Source organism: Prionailurus viverrinus, chromosome B2 (assembly GCF_022837055.1).
Source record: "Prionailurus viverrinus isolate Anna chromosome B2, UM_Priviv_1.0, whole genome shotgun sequence".
Classification (NCBI taxonomy): domain Eukaryota; kingdom Metazoa; phylum Chordata; class Mammalia; order Carnivora; family Felidae; genus Prionailurus; species Prionailurus viverrinus.
Window position 1 is genome coordinate 151,411,130 of NC_062565.1, and position 24,865 is coordinate 151,435,994.

General features: G+C 55.5%; 1 long non-coding RNA gene across 1 annotated transcript; it reads right to left on the bottom strand.

The window, feature by feature from the left end:
* Positions 1-275: 275 nt before the first annotated feature.
* On the bottom strand, positions 276-3,016 carry LOC125165246 (uncharacterized). Its single transcript, XR_007152038.1, has 3 exons — positions 2,917-3,016; positions 2,398-2,523; positions 276-597 (listed from the first exon to the last, which is right to left on the bottom strand). It is a non-coding gene; the product is annotated as an uncharacterized LOC125165246 (long non-coding RNA).
* Positions 3,017-24,865: the final 21,849 nt, after the last annotated feature.

Genomic DNA, 24,865 nt, shown 5'->3' on the forward strand with positions numbered 1-24,865 from the left:
TACTTCTCAGAGACCGTGGCTGGGCCGGGATGCTGTCTGGCTGGAAACTTCTGGTCGACCTCCCTGACCCGGGTCCTGTGTGGTCGCAGCTTCCCAGTGAAGTGCAGAGTGCATCCCGTGTCCTGCTAGGGGAGGGGCACCCAGCTGTCCTCCGTCGCGGAGTCGAGGGAAGCCTCCGGGGAAGCGCCCGCTCTGTGGACCCGGCAGGGCGAGTGGCAGCTGGCTCGGCCACGGCGGCGGGCAGGGGACCTCTCGCCCACAGGGTCTCGGGCCACAGCTGCGCCGACTCAGGGGCCACCCCGCGGCTGTTCCACATTCTTTCAGGGCAAGAGCCCGCACAGTGACTGTGCAGAGATCGCCGGAGGAGCATCTGTCGAGCACAGACACCATGCCGTCTGCTTCACCGACAGCTCTGATCGGGACACGAGGGGACCCCAGGCGACCTGAGACAAACTCCCACCTCCAGGCCGGCGGGACGCCTGGCGGACAGGTGGGCGAGGGCAGGGAAGAGGCGGGAAGGCCACGTGCAGACGACAAAAATAACCCATGGCTTGGCACGTGCAGAGCGCTGGGGTCCATTACTTCCTTTTCCAGACACTGTTACCAAATTCAACGGGGAAACAGGCTAAGTATTATTTGCGGTTTTCAAATGGGGACACACACGGCTTGTGAGTTTGATCTATCTGTCCAAGGTCTTGGAGTTGACAGCTGGGGCCTCCGGGACTCAACCCCCCGTCTTCTTTCTTAACATCCTCTGCCTCGGGGCGTCCAGGTTAATGTGGGGACAGCAGCCTGGGGTCCCCTGGGTGCCCCGTGTCCGCAGATGCTTCTGGAGCTCCCCGGCGGCTCCGATGTGTGCCTCAACAAGCGCACAGTTTGCAGTGGAGAGCAACACGGACCTCTAACGGGACCGCCCCTCCCTGCCTGTGGGGATCAGAGACATCAACTCGCCAGGTTCTTGATTTGGAGTAAGAATCTCCTTTTTGCGAAAGAGATAAAGAGGAAGAGAAAAAGCACTTTTGTCTGTGTGAGGCACCTTCATCCAAGTGACTTATTACATTAATTTCTGCTTCTGAGCCCAGTTATCCCGAGGGAGTTCTAATTTCAGGGTGACTGAGAAGGAAGCCTTTCAAGTACTTTCAATTTCTGTGCATTTCTCTCCCTTGCACTTGGGAGCAGAAGGGTGACCTGCCCCCCCCCCCCAGGGAGGACAGAGAGAGGAGCCCCCCCAGTGAGGACAGAGAGGGGAGCCCCCCAAGTGAGGACAGAGAGGGGAGCCCCCCCAGGGAGGACAGAGAGAGGAGCCCCCCCCAGGGAGGACAGAGGACCCCCCCAGTGAAGACAGAGAGGGGAGCCCCCTCCCTTGTCTCTACCCCCGCCTCTCACTTTGGGAGAAACAGTGCCTCTCCTCAAACACAACGTGGACATCTGTGGGGACCGAATCCTGTAGAGGGCAGGCCCCCGACCCCCGTCCCAGCGCCTGGACCTTGCCCGTCACCGTCCCCAGCCAGAGGGGGTGCTGCTCACGCGGATGCACAGCCCCCACGCAAAGCTGAAGGCCGGTCTCCTTGTTCCCCACCTACGGTGCCACATGGAAAACGGGAATTCGATGATTTAATCCTCAGCTATTTGTAGAGAATAACATTTGCTCACGTATAAAAGTCATTGCAAACCTCATGAGTTCAGAGTTGAAAAATGTAGGGTTTTGAGCTAATTGTTTTTCTGAACATAAGGTCCTGACTTGGGGAAAACAGTTAAAAGTTCAAAAACTTTCAGACATCAGATAACTATTACAAAGCAACGTTAGATAAGTTTCAGCAAGAATAAGAGAATTAGAAACATATGAGTCATAATTTCCTTTAAAACCCACTTGCATTTAAAGACCAAGGGGCAGGGAGACACTGATTAACCAAATGTGTTCAAGGACTCACTGAATCCAACCTATTTAAAGCTTGGTGATGACATTTAGGCAGAAAAATAGTGAATTCTTCCTCAGCTCCGTTCAGGCCGTGCAAATAAAGCCGTGTTTGGGGAGCTCCTCCCCGCGTGTCCCTGAGCCGACGTGACCTAACTCAGGCCATGAAAACGTGGCTGGTGCACGGTCACTGCTTTTGCGCGACTTTCCGCATCTCCGGTTAGAAAAGCCACCTGAGGGGCGCCTGGGTGGCTCAGTCGGTTGGGTGTCTGACTTCGGCCCAGGTCACGATCTCACGGTTTGTGAGTTTGGGCCCCGCGTCGGGCTCTGTGCTGACAGCTGGGGGCCTGGGGCCTGCTTCGGATGCTGTGTGTGTCTCTCTCTCTGCCCTTCCCCCACTCGTGCTCTGTCTCTCTCTCTGTCTCAAAAATCAGTAAACATTCAAAAAAATGGTTTTTTTTAAAGAAAAAAAGAAAAGTCACCTGAAGGTTCTCAGAAGCAGCGAACAGAGGTGCCCGTGGCCAAAAAACAACATGGCAGGTTCTTCACCGTTCCCGACAAGCCAGCGCCGCTCACCGAGATCGAGGGCCTGTTGATGGGGCTTCCTCCTGTCAAAGGCAGGGATGTGTTTTTCCCCAGTCGGTGGCCACCCCGTATAAAACTGCTCCTCCGCTTACAAGACAGAATAGCGGCATCGGGATGAACAAGTCACAAAAGGGCGCAAATAGAACACAGATTTAAGAGCAACAGAAGCTCAAGGTGAAGCTGGGGGAACAACACGGCCAGGAAAACGGGCTGCAAGCTATTTCCAGTGACCGAGGTGGACAGATGCGGACGGAGGCGACACAGGTGAACCGCCAAGCCCAGCAAAGCACGGCAGGCGGGAGGGGAGGCTCCGCCCCCAGGCCCCGCCCCAGCCCCAGCCCCCAGGCCCCGCCCCAGGCCCCGCCCCCAGGCCGAGGTCGGGAGCAGCGAGCACCCAGATCTGGCCGCTCGCTCACTTGGGTCCCGCCCATCCCGTGTCTGGCTCCGGACCGAGAACGAGACACTGTGGGGAGTAGGGCGGACGGTCCATGCCGCCGTCTGACGTTCGGATCATCCCCTTCCAACTGCCCTCTTGTCCGGTACGGGCCCCGAAGGCCACTGGTCGCCCTGGAGGGACCTCGTGCCCGCCTCGCGCCAATCGTGAGAACTCGTGTTTCCCCGACCCCTCGGGGCAAGTCCCGTGTGATGCTGGGTGTACTCTCTTTAGCCCACGACTGACACAGCGGAGCGTCTTCTAGCTTCTGAGCACGTGACGGGCTTATGCCAACTTTCGCTTCTAACATTCCACCAATGCCACCCACCTAACACGCTTCTAAAACCGGGTGGCTCCCCCACGGTCGAATGTGCCCATCAACCGACACCAGTCAGACCACCATCCAAGCCACGGCCCGGCGCACGTTCTGCCACAGTTCCAGGGGGTCCCACCAGCCTCAGCCCTTCCGGAGCCCCCTCCCAGCTCTCTGGCCTCGCTGGACCCCCGGCTCAGAGGAGGGGCCCGGCCGGTGGGGGAGTGAGGTCCATGGTGACTGAGGCCGTGTCCTGGAGTATATTTGTTCACGCTTTAAAATTACTGCATAAGGGATGTGTGTCCGGCGGGTTCTCTGAAAGTCACAGCCCGGGGCCTAGAGCCCCTGTAACCTCCCCGTCTGTCTGTGGGGCACATGGCACGTGACCTTCCTTCCACGAGATGCATTTATCACTTCACCCCGGGTAATGCAGGGTTGGGGTTTGCTTCTGTTTTTTTTTTTAATAAAAACAATTTCTGGAACCCAGAAGTCGATTTGAGGGGAGAAAAGGGGAATTTTTTTTTTTTTTTTAATTTTTAGAAGAATGAACACACCTTTGCAACCGGAAGAAAAAAAAAGGTAGTGATTTGAAAGTAACATGGACTCTTTTTCTCCTCTGGGTTTAGAAATGTTCTTTCAAATTCTTTCATGAAGGAAGGAGAGAAGGAAAAAATGTCAACTATCTGCACCATTAAATAATAATTAATATTACATATTTTTAAATGTTTATTTTTGAGAGAGAGAGAGAAACAGAACTCGAGCAGGGGATGGGCAGAGAGGGAGACACAGAATCCGAAGCAGGCTCCGGGCTCTGAGCTGTCAGCACAGAGCCGGACATGAGGCTCGAACTCACGAACTGTGGGATCGTGACCTGAGCTGGAGTCAGATGCTTAACCGACTGAGCCACCCAGGCGCCCGAAGATATTTTATTTTTTAATTTAATTTAATTTAATTTAATTTAATTTTTTAAATTTTTTTTAACGTTTATTTATTTTTGAGACAGGGAGAGACAGCATGAACGGGAGAGGGTCAGAGAGAGAGGGAGACACAGAATCAGAAACAGGCTCCAGGCTCTGAGCTGTCAGCACAGAGCCTGATGTGGGGCTCGAACTCATGGACCACGAGATCATGACCTGAGTCGAAGTCGGATGCTTAACCGACTGAGCCACCCAGGCGCCCCTAATTTTATTTTAAAGATACGTATTTTAAAATTACTTCAAAACATAAGTGATTGAATAGACAGTAACACTTATTAACTCATTTATTAGTCATTAGCTCACAGGTCTCAAAAGGCCTTTAATGTATGCAAGCATTTCCTTCTTTATTTTGCTTTTTCTTCATTTCTTGAGACCGTCCGTGCCCCACGTAAATTCATAGAATTAGCGAGCAGACGTCTAGAAACTTTGAAATAATGAACAGAAGGGGAAGTTATTGATGGATTGGGTATGAATGAAATAGTGCTAGTTAGATGCAGTTAGCAGACTTCCTAAATTTCTTCTAGGCTGACCGTTCAAACGATCAGGGGCATAAGTCCCGGAGATCCCATCCTTCTGGGTGCTCGTCTGTGTCAAACGTGGACACGGTTAATGAGAATCACGGCTGAAATGTGCTCTACGTCAGCACGTTGGATTTGCGCATCTTGCTAGGAACTTACCTGTCGACCATAACCTTCCCGGAAGACCCCCATTGTCCTGCGAGGGGCCTGTGGCAGGTGTCATCCTGGAGACCAGGGCTCTGAACTGATGGCCAGCGGAATGTCTTCTTTCCCTCCAGATCGCGTTTCCGGGTTCCGTGTGCGCCTGGCTCCGCTCAGCGGCATCAGCTGGCTGAATTCTTACCTCCGGAGCGAGGGGCTCTGGCGTTTCCGATTCCCTCTGCGGTCCTGCGGTCCCCGTCCCCGGCCCTCTCCTCCACCTGACGGCGTCCCTCACAGGCCGTACACACGCGTGCACACGCATACGGGGAAAGGGGAAAGACACGGAGTTTAATGTTGCAGAGTAAAAGGGAACTAAAAAGACCGATTACCAGCGGTGATATTGGCAGCATTTGGGATAGAATTTAAAATGGACTTCATTACCCGCGTATCAAGAGCTACCGTGGCGATTCCACTTACTAATACGAAGTTGAATAAACACTTGACTACTTTTTTTTGCCAAACTCTTTATTATTCATAAAATGAGTTTACTCCCTGGGCTGCAAACATTATTCGTTGAACTGCATTGTTCTTCCGTACATGTTTTCACTGACGGTGTGTAGCTGCCTGAATTCCATCCACAGAAAATTCTGCGGAGGAAGAGAAAGTACGGAGAGAGTCGTCCGTCTCATTTCCGCCACTAACGGCTTTATCTCCAACAAGACACACTACTGATGTGGCTTCACTCCGAAAAAGACGAGTATGCCTCCCGCGTGTACTCGGTGCCCCAAATGCCGTAATTACAGACCCGCGTGCCTGTGCGAAGATCGCGTGTGAGACGCTTCTTTCTCTCTCAGGTGAACGCTGGCGTGGGGTCTCTCCAGAGTGTGGTCGGTGAGGTTTCAGAAAGAAAGAGAGTTCTAGGACCTTGGAGACGAGCTCACGAAGAGGAGGGGCCACCAGCCTGGGTGGTGACTGAGCCATCTCATGCCGCATGGGTGCGGGTCACGGGGTCTCGGCAAGCCCCCCAGTGTGCTCGCTGGCGGGGCTCTCGGGGCGTTTCTCTAGCGCCTCGGGGCCTCCCCCGCCCTCCAGAAGAGGGACCAGAGCGGCCGGATTGGATCACGGTTGACTCTGTGCTTGCTCAGCAGACGGGCCGATACAAACAAAACAAAGCAAACGTCTCGAAGAAGCCTACACTTCTCTTCTGTTCCCCAAAGGTAATTAGCTCATAAGAGCAGCAAAGGCGCGAAATATCGAGTCGATGGCCAGTTCATTCTAAGTCCCGGCCACCCCTTAACGTTGGAGGGTGTAGGGTCATTCCTATACCCGCTAGGTGTGATTTTCCACGGCGGTTGGGGTGTGCCCGCTAAGAGAGCGCTGGTCCAGGTTTCCACGGAGGCAGCCTGGGGCATGTTAGACCTGATGAGGGCTTGACGACTTCCCAAGAATTTGAAAGCACTTGACTTTCACTCAGTGTTTATTTGTCTGACTCCGGAGGCCCTGGGTGACAGCGCGGTCCAGGCGGCACAAGCTGCTGGGAGCAGACGGCCTCCTTGGACATCCTGTCAGAGCTCCGATGAATGCACCTTCTGTGTGGCTCTTGGCTGCCGGAGGCCCTGAGGACGCCACCTCGCGCTGGAGCCCTTGGCTTTCAGGAGACGGCTTTCATCTGGAGCTAGCACGAGAACACGGCTGCTTCTCGGCTCCAAATGGGAACCGCATGCCGGAGCCCGAAGGCCTGGAGAGCAGCGCGGGCTGGGCCTCGCCCTGGCCTGCGGCCGGCTCCCCCGGGGGAGCTCGGGGAAGGCACGGAGTCAGAGTGGCAGCGTCCGGCCCCGAAGACGACACCAGGAGCTGGTGCGGGAGATGGCCGGGACGCACGCAGAGGGGGCAGGGTCCTGCTTATTCTTTTTCGTTACTATTTAAAAAAATTCGGTATTTTAAAAATTCATATCAAAAATTTTTTAATGTTTATTTATTTTTGAGAGAGACAGAGAGACAGAGAGACAGAGAGACAGAGAGAGAGAGCGTGCACCAGCGGGGCAGGGGCAGAGAGAGAGGAGACACAGAATCAAAGCAGGCCCGAGGCTCCGAGCCATCAGCACAGAGCCCGAAGCGGGGCTCGAGCTCACGAACCACGAGATCACGCCCTGAGCTGAAGTGGGACGCTCAACTGACTGAGCCCCCAGGCGCTCCAGGAACCAGTTCTCAGTGTTGAAGCGTCCTGGCGTGGCTGCACTGCACGTCTGGCTCATCAATGTGCTAGAATAGATGGAAAACAGACCTACTGTTCACATGTTCTGGAGAATTCCAACTCCCTGCTTTCCCTTGGCACTTCCTACCGTATTCCAAAATCCTTCTCGTCCACGAGCCCGGTCAGCAGTCAGCAGGCGGCAAGGTGAGGCAGGGGCAGAGTGGGATGACGGAGGGCTCCCCTCCCCCGACCCCAAGCCCGGCCCACCTGTGGTCGCTACATCCACTGTTTCTCTTCCGTTGCTCAGCGCCCTTGCTAAAATGGGGATACAAACCCCTGCTCCATAGCGTTGTTGGGGCTTTTGCCTGAAATTATGCATGCAGTCGGTGCTTAATTAACGTTCTCCACTTCCTGCTCAGCTTCCCCAAACAACAGCCACAGCAACAACAAAATCAGTGGTCCAACCAACCTACAAACTTCCTAGAGGCTCATGGGGTCCTGCCCTGTCCTGTGGTCATTATTCTGGAATGTTCCGGAGGCCCCTTTTCTCGGCAGGGTCGTGTGAGCACGTGACCCACGTGTGAAGGGCCTAATATCTGCCATTTCAGTTCTCCAATATTAAGATGCTTTGAAGCTCTGTTTCAAAGGAACAAGTCGTTTCCTTTAAATCAGCGAACACCGTGATAGAGTTCTGCTGTGCGGCAAAAGGTGGACCCGCATCCAAGCTCGTGTCCGGGTCGGGTCAGGTGAGCATCGTGGCGCACCATCGGAGGACCCGTGTGTGGTGCACGCCTGACCTGGACGGGTCCTTCCAGAGCCCGTGTGGCCCCCCATGGTGCCTAACCCGCCACAGGCTTGGGCCGGGAAGATCAGTTTGGTTTAACCCTGCGCTCACACTTGGTGTGTTTTGAATATACACCTTCAGTTATAACTCGTACTTCAACTCGTGTGACTGAGTGAAAATGTCTGCTTCATGGTTTGGCTCAAATGACACACTTTTTTCCGCTGTGGGTGTATTCTATCGATACGTGTGGTGAGAAGGAGGACGGGGTGATTTGTTTCCACACGGCACAAGTGTCTCTACATGTGTATATCTGTCCACTCTCGCCAAGGGCACATTCCCCAGGACGGAGGTCGGACTAAAGGGGGCGCAGCCCAGGCAGTCTGTTTTCAGCGAAGGGCCACTGAACGTCGAGGCACAGGAAGGTCAGACTGCAGCAGCCACGAGAAGGAAGCGAGGCGCCGGGTACCCCAGACGTGAGCACAGGACGAGGAAGAGGCAGGTGGCATCGAGAGGAGTGTCAACCACAACGGCCTGAGATGCTGGGGTACCAGGTGCGACCTGGCTAGAAAAGGCACAGGCTTCGGGGCTGGGAAGCCACTCAACATGGCGACTCGCACAGGGAAACGTAGTCCAGGCAGCTTCTCGAAGAAGGAAGAGAGTCAGTGCCATCAGGGACAGCTTTCCCCTTGACCAGCAAGCAGAGGGTCACGGGTAGCTAGGGGACGATCTGCTCTGCATCTGAGATTTTCCCGGCTGGACAAGACAAGTCCTACCAGAGGCTTCCTGTGGCTTCTGTCCTCACACTCGGAGCAGACCGGGCTCAGTCCATCGGGGAGCAGAGGTGTGTCTGGTCCGGAGGTGATCTGGAAACATACTATTCCCTCAAAAAGGCAGAGGGAATCATTCAAGGAGCCGATGAGACCTGATTGATCTTAATGGAACCTGAAGTGTAAATTTTCCCAGCTCTGCTCCATGGTTTTATACATTCCTTCTCTATTTTATGTTAACAGCATCTTTCCATAGGTTTTCTATGCTCTGTGAATCAATAGGCTCCTAAATTCCCAGTCAAAACACGTTTCGTTTTATTTTGGGACATGAAAATTATCTTTCTCTTTTTCACCATTTCTCTGGCAACCAAAAATGAATCCTTTTCCTTCAAATTCCAAAGGCATAATTTTGGAGCTTGGCAGACCCATTTGCCCGAAGTCTCAGCTCCTGTTCTAAATTCATTTCTTGATCTTGGCGAGTTTCCTTAGAGGATGCGTAGCTGATTTGTGCCATCAGATTATGGGGAATTGAGCACAGTTGGTCTTCCTGAAAATAGTATGTTTCACTTACTGGTAAACACTGTGTGTTATAGATTCTCTGTTTTAAAGATACAATTCCATAAATAAGTTTCCAAGCATAAAAGAGATTTCTGAAGGAATATTTGTAGGAATTAATAAACCTCAATAACGTAGCTGGTTTACACTGCCGATTAATTCCGTTACTCGATGTAATTACTTGTTTACAGTGACTCATCAAGGGGCTTATCATTGGTTTGGTGAAGAAGACGAACCCGTGGCCCAAGAAGACCCACGAATGCCCAGGTCTGATCCCTGCACGATTTGTTGGAACCTGAGTGTTGACTGTTCCCTGACTGGTTCTGTCCCTGACGATAATTGTGCTGCTGTTGGCCCAATGGAAACAGTGCAGGTTGCCGGTGGTGTTTTCACACAGCTTTCTCGTGTACAGCAGGGCAAGGTCTGGTCCACTATGTGTGACTTGTGTCACCTTTTAAAACCTATTTTGAGAAGCAGTAAAACTGTCATATTCTTTTTTAACAGCCTGGTGGATTGATTACTTGGATCGCGGGATGTTCTCTTCATGTGCAAACAGACAGCAGCTCCTGAGCCTTCACTAAAATCCATGTCGAGTCACTTACTCTTGTGTTAAATCTTGGCTGCTGCTGATGACAGCCTTGCTTGCTTCTACAGGAGGAGTCTGGGGAGTGAAGGCGGAGAGGGTGCCTTCGAAAGTCAAGGTATTTCTTATTGAGAATGATCATACTTCCTTTTTTTAAAAAATTTTTTAATGTTTATTATTTTTTGAGAGAAAGAGACAGAGTGTGAGCAGGGGAGGGCAGAGAGAGAGACACACACACGGAATCCGAAGCAGGCTGCAGGCTCTGAGCCATCAGCACAGAGCCCGAAGCAGGGCTCGAACTCATAAGCGGTGAGATCATGACCTGAGCTGAAGTCGGATGCTTAACCGACTGAGCACCCCAGGCGCCTGGAGAATGATCAGACTTCTTTACCAGAACTGCTAAAGACACTCACTGGGAGCACCAGGCGTGGCTAACTGTTGTTAAGTCAATGCTGAATGAATGAGCTTCACTGACTTGCAAAAGTATCAGAAACTCCCCAAGTTGTGAGCTACTAAGAAATAGTGAATGTTTACTGCTCTACTTACAAGAATATCGAAATCTACCCAGAGAGACCACCGACATCTGTAGGTGTGTGTGTGCACGCACAGGTATCTGAGACCTGGAAGGGGTGTGGCACTGATAACCTAAGCGGGTGTGACCCTGACTCTACCTGGCTTTGTGATCTTTTATTGGGTTTTTGAATGAGTTTTTCTTTCTGAAATATATTTTGCATTGATTAAATTATCCATCCCCTACCCAAAGTAAGGATCGGTCAGCAGGAACCATAGTTAACCATTGAGAGAATCCTACATGAGACTTCTTCTAAAGAGAGAAAATTAAAAAAATAAAACTCTCATTACGTTAGGACCAAGGGGTTTTGATGAAGAGGGGAGGTAGAAAATTAGCATGGGTACTGGTCGGTGCCTACTTTTCAGGCTTTGGCCTCTGCTCTCACATGTAAATAGAGCTTATTGTCCATCCGAAGTCACCAGCCCAGGCTGAAGTTTGGAGCGGGCTGTCGGGCGGCTGGTGGTTTATGATCGATGCTGGCTTTCTGTCCACACTCATTTGTAATGTGCGGCGTGGACGGCAGGGAGTCGCTCAGGGGTTTGCAGGGTAGGGGCAACCTCGTTCCGTCACCCCCCATTCCTCAGGACTGGACACGGGACGCCGTGCGGCCCAGGGTTCAGATGGGAGCGAGGGCTTTTCCAGGCCTTCTTCAGATCTGCTACAATTGCCGTTTGCTGCGAAAGTACACTTTGGTGTGAATGTTGTTTATCTCGCTTGAAGAGGCAGGCTCGGGTGTGGCGTGAGATTTGTTTACTTCTTCTTCCTGAGAATAAAGATCGGAGGGAACGGGTTCAGGTTCTAGGGCTCAACTGCAAGAGAACCAGAGGCTGTCACAGACTTCAGGCAACGAAGCAACGCAGAGTGAGAACTCCCAGGAAGTAGGCAAGGGCGCATGAAACAAATAACAGCACTAACCAGCCAACACGAGGGACAAAGGAAAAAGTAAAAAAAAAAAAAAAAAGAAAAGAAAAAAAGGAATTTCCATTGAAGTCAACAGGATAAACGTGAGAAAACTTGCACTACGGAGAGAAGAAAATCAGGTGGGAAGTTGAGCGATCGTTTGAAGATGCCTGTAAAAGAAACGAGAGCATGTGGGAACCCCTGTTCCATGCAGCAATTTAAAAGAAAAGCAGCACTGGGGCACCTGGGTGGCTCAGTCGGGTGGGCGGACGACTTCGGCTCAGGTCACCATCTCACGGTTTGTGGGTTCGAGCCCCGCGTCGGGCTCTGTGCTGGCAGCTCGGGGCCTGGAGCCTGCTTCGGATTCTGTGCCTCCCTCTCTCTCTGCCCCTTCCCCACTCACACTCGGTCTCTCTCTCCTTCAAAAATAAAAAAAAAAAAGACATTAAAAAACTTTTTTTAAAGGCAGCATTGTCTTTAAAAATGGCCAAGTGCACCAGGGTTCGGTCGGCAGGGAAGAGCCCCGCGGAACCTGCCGCGGGAGTCGTGTATCCCGACGGAAAGCGGGACACCCACCACAACGTGGCGACGTCTGCCGAGGAGACCGTGGCTCACGCGATGGGTGGCTCCGTCGGCCTCCGTGGGTGTGCTCACACATGTCGGCTGCCTGGCTCTGTGACGAGGAAGGGCGTCCCCTACGATGGCAAGTACAGCAATCTGGCTCTGCTCTGCGTGCCTCACGTTCCGGCGGGATCACACCCCTGCCTTGTCCCCGCCGTGGCAGAAGAGAGCGCCCGGGAGTGAGCGCCTTTCACACCGCTGCCTTGTCACGCCCGAGAAGCGCGACCTGCCGTGTCACACGCAGAGCCACGTGCAGAGCCCAGTGCCGGGAACGGCGCGGGAGCTGGTGACATTTTTAGATTACTGTTCTGGGAAGACTCTCCTCCGTGACGAACAGCCCGGACTCTGGGAGCTCTGCGGTGCCGTGGGCCTCTTGACACGTTCTGCGTGCCTTCGATTACAGGGTGGACGGTGTCTGTTCGCCTCCCGTGTCCTGGGGCCTCAGCAGAGATGAACTCCAGTGGCAAGCGGCGAGCTACGAGGTGAAGCGGCGTCTTGCTGTTTTGCGAATTTTCAGTTGCTTTGGCCGCCAGTGGCCAAGGCCAGTGGAGACCTCACCCCCTGTGACCCAGCAGGACGCTACTTGGGGACGCGGAGTGGCACGCCTGGCAAGGAGAAATTGAACAAACTGGTCCTAGGCCTTCCAGAATGTGCTTCCGGGCCCTTTGAATGACTCGTGTCACCCTTTCATTCTGCCCGGTTCGTGCAGGGTGAAGACGTCCAGGCGGGACGGTTGAGAAGGTTCTCGGTGTTCGTGTGCTTGGAACCTCACGCCTCCGTGGGCGGCGGGCAGGCCGGGGACCCACCCTGTCCTCGTCATGGCACCGAGCCGGCTTGTTAGGAAGCACGCACCCTGCCGTGGCCCTGAGCACCGGGACCGCCCACCCACCCCTGGCGGGATCTGGCCGGACCGCTCTCCGGGCGTCCCCCTCCGAGGGGGCCCTGCCGTCCCCTCGCCTCATCTGACCCCCCCTCCTGGACCTTCGAGCCCAAATCTGGAATAACTCTCCGCAGACACGGCCCCAGCGAGCATGTCTAAAGTGATTTATGAGGCTTTTTGAACTTACATTCCTGTGTTCTGCCGTTTGCTGCAGGCGAGAATTTTCTGACAGATTATTATGAAAACAGCGTTTCTATTAGAAGCTGCTGCTTTACTTTTCTGAGCCGCGAAGCAGTGTTTCGTCGAGGGCTTTTATTAGATCTGCGTAACTTTTACATCTGCTTCGTTGCGTGTGCACGTGGAACTTCGTAAATATAACGGGAGTTCTGTATTTGCTGTATTTGTCATTTCAGCGACACCCTGAGCGCAGACCTGAGCTGGTGACGCCATTTACGTGTGGGTGCTCGCCCTCACGAGGGTGTCTGTTCGCTTCCTCTGGAGGCGTCGGTGATCCTTAGTCACGACGCAGCTGAGCTCCCAGTGGCCTCGCACGGGCACGAATCATCTCCCCAGCGCAGGAGGCGGAGGGCTGAGATGTGCCACGGAGCGCGCCCGCTCGCTCTGTCCTTCCCCGGGTGCAGAGAACCCCTCCACCCTGCCGTCCCGGAACCAGGGTATAGACTTTAACCTCTTCACACCCTCGGGGGGAAGAGTTCAGAAGCAAAATCTGCTTAGCCGCTGCGGTGGAAACGGGCCTCCACCTCTGACAGGGCGGCTGAGCGCTAAGGCCTCCCCCCCCTCCAGGGGGCTGTTGTCTGCTTCCTCACTGGACGCGGTCCTGTCTGGTCCCCCGTCTGGTCCCCCGAAAACGACTTAAGGTGAAGTAAAGCAGACGGGTACGAGAAGACATTCAGACGTTGTCCCTTCCTGTGTGAAATGTCGTCTCTTCTAAGCTCGCCCTTAAATCACTGCAGAACACGCTGGAAGGAGCTCCAAGGGACACGGCACAAACTCACAAGCCATTTCGTAGGCCCTGCCTGTTTCCAGGACAGATTTCTGGTTTGGATGAAGTCACGTTGGACACTAATGCGTGTTCTCTGCTTAGCTCTTGGTGATGAATTTGGGGGAGGATATGTCCCTGTATCATTTAAAATCCTTATAGTGGCATGATAATTTTAGCAAAATAAGGAAGTAATTTAAATAAAAAGACGTTATGCTATGCCCTCTTCTGGAAATTTCCTTTTTGTTTGTCACCGCTTTGACTCAGGGACCAATGCTGGCATGGTCTGGGTGATAGTGAGGCAAAGGGGAATGTTTGGCCGGGGAACGTGGGCCGGCAAACTGCAGCAGCTTCAGCCGAAACCGAGCCTGCTCCGTAGGCTGCTGTGAACATTCGGCTGTCGATAAATAAAATTTAAAATCTGATATTCCAAATTCAATCAGTTAAACAGCTGGCAGAACCCAGAAGAGTGCCGGAATAGTTAAGCGTATTAACAAACATAAACCACAGGAGTCGTTATTCCAGAAGGACTTGTCAGTGTTGTCAAATGCCACACAGATGCTCGAGGGGATGCCTGAAAACACGCGACGGGGGGTCCAGAACCCGGAGCAGACATGGGTGACGGGAGGAGAAGGGCGTTCTGGGTGGTGCCCGTGAAGTCACACGGAAACGCCCTGCTTTCTCAGGTCCTGTCACCAGGCCGGCCCATCAGCAGCCTCCTCGCGGGAGGCTGACCCGTCACACGGCACGCGTCCGTGCACACCCACCTGTGACACCGCTACCCTGCAGAGCGCCACTCACGGCCATCGGGCTGGGTCTCCGTGAGGGGCTTTTCTTTGTGTGTGCCTTTCTGGGGCTCCCTGAGCCCCGGCCTCCTCATCCCCCCAAAGCAGACTAGCTTTGCAGGCTGCCTTCTGGTCGCTGCCGTGCACACACGCGTTACATTTTGCGGTTACTTTGACCGCGACGTCCTGATTGTGCGCTGGAAGCCGGGCCAGCATGTGATGCAAGTTCACGGGGCCCCCAGCTCCCCCGAAAGCTGAAGCGATGGTCTTCTCTCCCACCTGCTAAGGAGAACGGCACACCGTGTGACTTCTTTGCTACTCAGTGTCAAGGAAATGCTCCTGCTTTCTCCCCCTCCCTCACTCGCGGATGGACTTCCTGAGGACATGGGATGGAACGGGATGGAAAGACCAGCAGGAGGCTCTCCAGAGAGCCCTGAGAACGGGACTTCCTGGGCGCCAAGAACTCGCTTCTGTGCTCAGGGAGAGAGTGGAGCTGACAGGCCCACACTCACCGGGGAAAGCTCGACCTTAGGTCCTGCCGGAGCGCGAGATCTCTGGGACTCTTCCCGGGGGCTCAGGGGCGCAGGGGGGTGGGGAGCCTGAAAGAGAAGCCGAACGGGGGGTGGAAATTCGTAATCTAGACAGAAGATCAGCTCAGCTTCTCCTCCCGTGATTGGCCCACATCCCTGCTTCTGTCACAAGAGCACGTTGTCCTGAGTATTGCCGAGTGTAGACTTCTACTCGCTTACCGACCCGGGTGATCTGAGTCCAAATCCACTGTCTCGCTCTGGGATAACAGACCTAAAAGGTGTGCGGCCATTTCCAGGTGTTTACGGGCTCTTGTGTGTCCCGATGGCCACGGTTTTCATAACAGCCCCGAGCTGGGTGTTGGAAGTCTATGTGCACAGAAAATCTTTCTGGCTGAAATGTTTGCAGACCAGACTGTGGTCCAAGTTCCATTTGCACACAGCAAAGGGCAGACTCGGTTTTAATAATCGGAGGTGAGAGTTTCAATGAAACTGTTGCATTTGGAAAGCACACACGCAAATATCCTGGGAACGAGGCCGGGGGCTCGTGTCTCCTGTCGTCTGCCCTCCCGCCCGCGGGAGCTGGGCCAGCCGAGCGTGGGGCCGAGCCTCCTGGAGAACAGCTTCGGTGCGGCGGGCGCCCTGGCTGCATCTGGAAATTCCGCTGCTGCGTTTTCCTACTTCTCGGAATATTTATTAAAGATAATTTTCCGTAATCTCCAAATGCAGCCTGGGACCCTGCGGTGGGCCCCACGGCAGCCAGGGATGCTCGCCTCTCCAGAAGGGGCATCGGCGACAGTGGCGTGTCAGTCCCCGGCTGCGGGACACGGCGGGACGACCCCCACACACTGGCTGGTGTGGTCTCCAAACCGTTCATTTGGCCTCCAGTTTCGCTTTTGTCTTAATTTGCGTGGTTTTGACTGAAGTCATATGGCAATTCTGAACCTTGAACAAAATCAGCGGATTTCAGCCGACATTATTGCATATAGGTTCATGGGGTTTTGTGGTTTCTTCATCAAACATGTAGTTAAATGTTACAAAATGAAACCATAAAAACCTTGTCTAGGAAAAATTCATGTCTCTCCAGAGGCGCCAAATGTGCTTTAAGGCTAAACCGTTGGGGAAAGCTGGAAAAGGTTGCTCTGAAATTGAGTAAACTTGCTCAGATGAGACATTAAATCTAGCAATTAGATTGTTTTTAATAATTTTAAATTTTGAATAAAAATAAACTTGGAAAAGAGGGCTAGCACAAAACAGCAGTGTCCTTCTGAATATTCCAGACGCCCCAGAGGTCAGATCTGAATACAAGCTTTGACCCACGTCCACGGGATCCTTTGACATTCAGGAAATAAATCAGCATTACCCTCAGAGGTGCTGATTCTCAGCTCCGCTGCTGCTGGCTGCCCGCGCCGAGCTCGGGTCCCTCCTTCTCAGACCCCGCGCTCTCACAACGAGAACTTTGTGCTCCTTGTGCACAGCGGAACATGCAGGTCCCAGGAGCTGTGTGCGTCCCGCCTCTTCTGCAGCTAACGTGAGGCAGGGAGAGAAGCTTCTGGCCGACCGTGCATCCCAGCAGTGGGAGAGCCCGGTGCGCAGGGACCGCGGCCGCCTTCTCAATCCTCGTGTCCCCGCGACTTGCATTTCTCAGCTCATTTCATTAAAAAGTACGCCTTTCACTTTATTAACGGAAAGTACGCCTTTCCACCTCGAAGGCCATCTGAAGCACTACACGCCTGTCTGTTGCTTCTCTGACGGGAAACGTGTATTTCACCCCTGGAGGATTATTCTGGGCGACTGGACACTCCATCGCCGTCCTCCCGGCGTGTCCGTGGGGCACCTGCCGCCACACGCGTCCGTCCCGCTGAGCCCTCCTTGCTGCAGAGACCGAGCGCCAGTGTGGCTGCCCCTCGCGGCTGCTTCCTGACAAAGGGACAGAGTGGACATTTGTGGCTGGAAAATGATAAACCCTTGGTACTGAATACCCAAGAAACCAACTGCAAAGCGATCAAATCTCGGAATGAAATACAACCGTAAAAATCATCAGCCCCAACGCTTTTCCGACATCTTCGCCATAACATCCCTTTTCCGAAGTAAATTTGGTGAGGAAGGCAGGCTGCAAAGGCATGTGTCTGCCGGCGGCTCTGCTCGGAGAGGGCGGACACGTGGAAAGTTGTGGGGCCACGTGGAGTCCTACTCGTCACATCGAGGACCGTAGTTTTTCACTGTGAGGTTTCTTTTTACAACGCTGTTGATTTAATGTTTATTTATTTTGGAGACAGAGAGAGACAGAGCATGAACAGGGGAGGGGCAGAGAGAGAGGGAGACACAGAATCTGAAATGGGCTCCAGGCTCTGAGCTGTCAGCCCAGAGCCCGACGTGGGGCTCGAACTCACAGACCGTGAGATCGTGACCTGAGCCGAAGTCAGACGCTTAACTGACCGAGCCACCCAGGCGCCCCACAACGCTGTTGATTTAGAGGTGTTTGCAGATGCTCCTAAATAATAACGGCCAAAGCAGAAATTTTCAAATGACAAATATATTTTGGTAGAAAGCATCAGGGCCACGTTTCTCTTGAAGAATGGGACCCTGCCATCTGACCCCAAGTCTGGGACCCAAAATTTCAGAAGACTCCTTTCCTCTTACAAAGTCCTAATAACAAGTCTGAAATTCAAAGTGACTGAGATTTATCAGTTCATAGTTTTAAATAACGGGGCTGTGTACTTGTATCCACAGCGCTTTTTACGGCGACGTGGGACCAGCTCGAAGGGAGCCGAGTGTGAGTGTTTCTGGGTCGCGGGATGATGGGTAAGGGCCATCGTCCTGACCCCACGTCTCCTCCCCGCACCAGTCACAGGTCTGAACAGGCCGCCTGTCGGAGGCTCACCAGCCTTCCCAACGAGCACCTGACCTGGTGCCCACAGACGTGTTGCGGCCACGGACCTTTGCAAGCATTGATCCATTTCTCTCCAGACCCCCGAACCGTTCATTATTCACTCTAATGGGAGGGATGTGTCATGCCCGCAGAGGTGAGGGGACAGGAGCTGGCACTGTTCTGTCATTAAGGGTTTCAATGGGCGGGAAGGCTGAGGGGCGTCCGTCCCTGGGGAAATCATGACGACACATCACCTGGCCGCCTGTGGGCGCGGATAGCGCTTCCTTCCCAGACTGTGCAGATCTGCGCTTTCTGGGCCCAGATTCCCTGAGCGACACCAGGCCGTGGGCTTTCAGGGCCGTTCTGGCTTCTCACCGAAGCAGAGGGTCTGCGAAGCGTTTTAATGCCTATGGAATAAAGCCCACGCTTGTAATCATGTAAATTTTCAAACAGAATGAACCGCTTCTCAGAACCAAGATTGAAGGAGTCCGTTCTGATTATAAAAGTTCTTCCCTAATAACAGCACTTGAGTTTTCGGACTAGCGCACACAAAGTTCAAATACACGGACGGAGTGGCCTGAGCTGCCGAGAGCAGGACAGCGGCGGGTGCGGCCTTCAGAGCACGTGGGGACAGTGGGTACGTGGCGGCTAGAAACCCCAGCTTCCAGATTTGCTCCTGCTCTTCCTGTTTAGTAATCCACAACCGCCACCCCCCCCCCACCCGCGCCCAGACAAGCGTCTCCCACCCACCGGGAACCAAGCCCTCCTCTCGGCGCTGGAGCCCCGGTAATCTCCGAGCTCGAGGAGTTGACATCACAGAGGAAACGATGGACCAGACTCGCCAGTGAATCAGCGTTGGGAATGTCAGTGCTGTAGTGGGAAATAAGGGGACAGTGGGGCCAAGGACAAGGGGTCTGGGGGGCGGATATGTCAGGGGGGTCAGGAAGGGCCTCTGTGAGGAGGTGACTTTCGGGCTGACACCCGAATTCTAGGAAGACACGAGCCGTGTGCAGCCCACATGCCTGCAATCGCCTGGGGTCTGTTCTGATCGAATCCGGCTCCGATCGGTGGAGACACGGAGCCTCTGCCCCTCCCCGCCCCCACACACAGGGTGAGGGAAGCTGTTTCACCCCCGAGAAAAGTCACGGCTGGGGTTGGTCGGCAGATCAAATGGGGTCGTCGCATTTCTCTTCCGAGGAGGAGGATGGAAGTGAGCCGCGTGCCTCGATCACGGCGCCGGGCGTTGTACAGATCAGCAGGCCTGCCTGTTTGGGGCCAGAACGCCTCACCCCTGCCCGCCGGCGTCTGCGGTCCCGTGACTGGGAGCCACATGCCTTGTTCCAGGCTGACGGACGATTTAACGCGGGACAACATGCTGGCCGTCTCAGAGCGACTGGCTCACCTGGTCCATCCGTTCCGTGGGGACCCATCAAAGAGGGGGGCAGCCGCCCGTTAACTTCAGGAGGGAGAGGAGAACGTGTGTCCCGTGACGCCAAGGCGCTGGGCGCTCCTGGAAAGCAGCCGTGACCGTGTCCCTGAGCTGCTGGGGCCCCGACGACCGCAGGTGCACACGCCTCGTCCGCACAGCTGGCCTCGCGGCCCCGAGGGCTCCCCCGCGAGGGAGGCCTCCTCCAGCTTCCGCGCCCGAAATTCAGACTCCCTTGATCCTCCTGTGCCGGTTCAACATCAGCGAAAAGCAAAATGTGACCCAGCCACTGTGTGTGGGGGGTCCGACCCCGGGTTTGTGACGCGCGCCTGCCAGGGGGACAGTAGGATTTCAGCGAAGCACCTTGCCGACTGGCTCTTTGCTGTGCGACCGGCTCCTGAAGACAGGAAAGCAGCGATCCCGGAGTCTGCTCTCCTCTTTCTCTTCCTCCCCCACTTTTGGCAGCAGCCTGGCTGCCGGGCACCTGGGGGTGCGGGTGGGGGCTTCCCCAGCCTCCTCCCCCCCCCCGGTTCCCCGCCGCCGGGAACGTGTGGCGTTGCCGCCTCCCGACACTGTGGGTGTCTGCGGCTCGTGGGCATCCGGGCACCCTCAGGAGGGCGGGCACAGGTGGCTCCAGCCCTGGGCTGTGGCCCCAGGGGACACGGCGCCTCTTGTCGGCACCGCCGTGGGGTCTCCTCGCAGTGGCCACAAAGGCCCCCCCTGCACCACAGAGACCTGTGCTCGGAGATTCCCTTCTGGCTTGGAGCATTGAATACCTTCCACCAGCCTCGGTGGGCAACCATGGCCCTGACCCCCTGTGGGTGGGGGCGAGAGGGGAGCGCGGGCACCCAGGGTCGGGTAACTGGGTTCGGAGCCTGGCCGTGTTTGCGCACAGGAAAACCCGCGCAGCCCGCGGCCTCCAGAGGCAGTACGTCCTGTCCCGATGACGACACCGGCGTGACCTCCGAGTTTGTCCGCTGCGTCAACTGTGGGAATTACCTGGACACTCTGAAGCTCAGCGTCTTCGTCGGGAAAGCACAACCTGCTGCTGTTGGGTGCACTGTGCCCCGCCCCCTTCACATGGGGGAGTTGGAGCCCTCAGCCCCAGACCCTCAGAATGCGACCTTGTTGGAGGCGGGGTCTTCGCAGAGGTGGGTCCTCGTAGGAAGGGGACATTTGGACACAGACGCAGACCTGCACCGAGGAAGATCCTGGAGGCACACCCGGAGGAGGTGGTCACACATGTGGAGTGACACATCCACTCGCCGAGGGGTGCACACCGCACAGGGGAAGAGGCGCGCACACGTGGGTGTGGCTGGGTGGCCCTCGGTGGGCAGCCGTCACCCCTGACCCCGCTGTCCCGAAACAACGGGGTACCGAGTAGCGACGAGCAAGATGAGGTTGTGACAATACAACAGACAGCACTTTCAAAAGTCAGGAAACGGACAAGACGTCCAGATGGCCAAGCGACACATGGAAGGATGCTGGACGTCGCTCCTCGTCAGGGAAATAAATACAGATCAAACCACAGGGAGATGCCACCTCACGCCGGTCAGAGTGGCTAAAATGAACAAGTCAGGAGACTATAGATGCTGGTGAGGATGCGGAGAAACGGGAACCCTCGTGCACTGTGGGTGGGAATGCCAACCGGTGCAGCCGCTCTGGAGAACAGTATGGAGGCTCCTCAAGAAACTAAAAATAGAGCTACCCTACGACCCAGCAATCGCCCTACTAGGCAATTATCCACGGGGTACAGGTGTACTGGTTTGTAGGGACACATGCACTGCCACGATTATAGCAGCCCTATCGACAATAGCCAAAGTATGGAAAGAGCCCAAAGGTCCACTGACTGACAGACGGACAAAGAAGATGTGGCGTGTATACGACGGGATGTTCCTCAGCCACAAAACAGGATGAAATCCTGCCGTCTGCGACAACGTGGATGGAACTGGAGGGAACCGTGCTGAGCGAACCAAGTCAGTCAGAGCAAGACAGATTATCACAGGATTTCACTCCCATGATAATATTTCTAACGGCAAACTTTCACGGTAGAAAAAAGTCTTGGGTTTATACCTGGTAAAAATAATTTGCTTTAGATTAGCACCAACACGAAGGAACAATATTTAAGAATTCTCCAGGGCCGTGACCTGTACGAATGCTATGGCCCAGGCCTGTAACACGCCCAAAGCTAAAGCATTTTCCGGCTTCAGTTGGGCAAAGACGGGGGAAGCCGCAAGCCTCGAAGGACAGCGCTCACCAAGCGCTAACAGAACTTCCCGCCCCTCATCTCTGGCTGAAATTGAAAAGTAAGGACAGCACGGGGCCCGGTGGGCTCAGGAAGTGTCCCAGGGGCTCTGTCTCCCGTCCAGGCTCCAGCTCTCTCCCCCCCCGGCCCCAGCGGCTCCAACCCAGGACCACCCTTGCTCTCTGACCTCGGCCTGGCTCAGCGAGGACGCTCTGAGGTCGGAGGGTCCTGTACCGCCTCACCCCACGACGTGGCTCCAGACTGTGTCTCCCTCGGGGACACGGCCCCACCACGCAGCCCTGCACGCCTTTGAGAATCTCCCCCAGTCAACCCCCCTCACAGACCGCTCGGTGTGTGACGGGCCCTCAAAGGTCCGGGACAGACACACAGGCTGAAAACAACGCGTCCCCTGTGCCCAGCCTCCACCCTGTCAACAGAAGCTCAGGCAGTGAAGGAAAAAGGGCCACAGCAGGCGGCCCCACATTTACACGCTCTTGGTGGGGGACACCCCACACGGATTGACCAAGGCCGGGAGCGCCTTGGGGCCTCGGGAAGCAGGAGTCGGAAGGACCATCGCGCCCCCTCTACTAGTCACCTGCCGTGACCCGCAGTGCTCTAGCCAGTGAGCTGGTCCGGAGCGCGGACACAACGGTCCCCGGAAGGGAGCGTGCGCGTCCTGCGGCGGCTGCGTGAGCACTGAGGTGGGCGCGAGCCCAGCCTGCGTCCTGCCCTCCTCTCTCCCGGCGGCCCCAGAGATAAACTTAATCACCAAGACAGAGGAGGAAAGAAAAGGATCTGAGAGGTTGGGGTGTTTCTCTATGACCAGTTCTGCCTCTTAACCAAATTCGTGTGTATTTCCAGTATCTTCTCCCAACCCCGTCTTGGAGGGTAGACAACATGGAAGCAGCTTTGAGCGCGAGGAGTCTGTCCCGTGCGGGGCGCAGCGGGTGGTCAGCTGTTCAAACACCTCCGCACCCTCGCATTGGGAGGTGCGAGTATCTCTTTAAAGGTGCACAGCAGCCCAAGGGACCGGACCTCGCCCACCTCCTCCCCTGTATCTACGCAGGCGGCACCCCAGCTCACCAGGCGATTTCGAAGTCTGACGTCGCTTTCCCTTGTCTCCGTTGTTTTGTCATTGTCATCCGTTTTACGACATCGTGACCCGCTCTTCCCGAAAAGTGGGTCAATGCCTGTATTCCAGCAATCAGTTTTGCAGACGCGATTTTCATCCTAGGAACAACATGAAGATTTCTGGGACTGTGTGTTCCCCACCTCGTGAAACCAGGGGTTCCCTCTCACTCTCTCCCGGGCAGCCCTCCGTCCCGAGAGGCCACCAGGTCGGCTCCTCTCAGGACACACCAGGGCAGTCTCGCCGGTGACAAAAGCAAAGCAGGTGCCCTGTGCCCGCAACACGGCAACGCTGACCTCCGGGCCACCCCCCTCCAGCCACCCTGAGTATTGTAAACTCGGCAGCGGCAACCTCGGTAAAGCTCCTGGGAGCAGAGAGAGGAACCCGCGTCGGGTGCGCACACACGAGGCGCTTCCTGCGGCTCAGGCCTTGACCGTCACGTTTCCCTGTGAGGACGGAATCCCGGGCGCCTTTCGCCCGCCGCGAATGCGGTTCAGACACCCACTCTCCCGCCTCCCCACGACGCCCCCAGCCAGGCGAGGACGACAGCGCACCCCCGTTTGCATCCGTGCGCCCGTGGAGGGGGGGGGCACCGCCCAGAGTGGCCCGTGCCGGGCTGAGTGGGGGCGGGGGACCCCGCACAGGTGCGGCTCCTCTGGGCAGCGCAGCGGGCGCACGGAGGGACGGTGGCCGCGGCGGACCCGTGTCTGCAGTCGGGGCTCGGGGAGGGGTCCCCAGCCCCCCACAGACAAGCCGGGCTCGTCGGAGCGGGTCCTGGGTGCACACGGCACGGCATTCCTGTTGCCTGATTAAAGGAATTTTCTTTTGTGGATTAAACCGCACTCCATAAACCCCAAATTGTCCTGGCCAGCCACACATGCAGCCACCCCCAGAATGCTGGGGGCCACGGGGCCAGGGCCCAGACCACCCGGCTTCCAGCAGCTTCTGTGCCTCCGTGGGGAGCGCCGGTTCCTGCGTGTGGGGTGGAAGCGATTCAGCGAATCGTGGGAACAGTTACAAGAAAAGCTCATTTCCCTGCTCTTTTCCATAATTGCCCTTTCTCAACCCGATATGATTGAAATGGAAAAAGCAAACGCGTCCATTTGGGTTGCCGTGTTCTCCTCCCCCTTAATATTTCTCCTTTTGTTTAGAGTCAATAAAGGCGGCTGTGGCCGGTGACTGTCGTTAGGCCCGCGCACCTGGGGTCCTGGCGGGAGGCTGGGGGGGCCGCAGAGGGGCCGCGTGCGTGGTGAACGTGGCGCCCGATTCCCGCCTCGTCTCCCTTCGCGGTGCGCTGGGACCGTGTCTGCCTCCTGGACAGCATCGCTCTCCCGAGTCGGGCTTTCCGGGCTCAGCGGAGAAAGAAACACAAGCAGGAGACTCCGTGCCCGGCTCCTTCTTCCTCACCAAGCCAGACCCTGACCCCAAGTGGCGCTCGGGGTGACCTTGGGGCGGTCAGGAGGGCTGGCTCCTAACGGAGAGACACAGAGAGACGAAGGCCTGGGACGAGAACAGTCTTTCCACCCCAGTGTCCTCTCGAACAAGGCTGACTTTTCCCAGGATAGCGGTAAATAGTGACAGAGATGGCGCTAAATACACCCAGAGGTTGTATTTCCTCATTTAACACAGCCCAGTCATGCTAGGCCGCGGGTCGGGCTCGGGAGCCCACGGCCACGCTGCAACAGGCCACGTGCACAGGGACCGACCCTGGGGTCTGGCGGTGTGGTTTGGAGCACGTGGGGAGGAGGGTCTGCGGACGCCTGGGGGCAGGCTGCTGCGGGGGTGACGGCCACAGCGCGGGCAGGGAAGGTGCTGCGTGAGGAAGGGCGCACGAGGTGGTCCTTTCACAGGGAGGGATGAAGTGGGAGGGGACGGGGACCACGTTCGCCCGCCTGGCGGAGACAGGGGAGGAGCCACGTTCCAGAAGAGTCAGCGGGATTCCACAAGAAACGTGGCCACTCTGCACAGGCTTGAACCCCGTGGTGGCCGACGTGCGTCCACGAGGCGGCGGTTGAGCCCGTCCCTGTGACTTCCTCCTTCTGCCCCTCTCTGTGTGTGCCTCTCTGTGTCTCTCTGTGTCTCTGGGTGTCTCTGTCTTTCTGTCTCTGTCTCTCTGTCTCTCTCTCTGTCTCTCTATCTGTCTC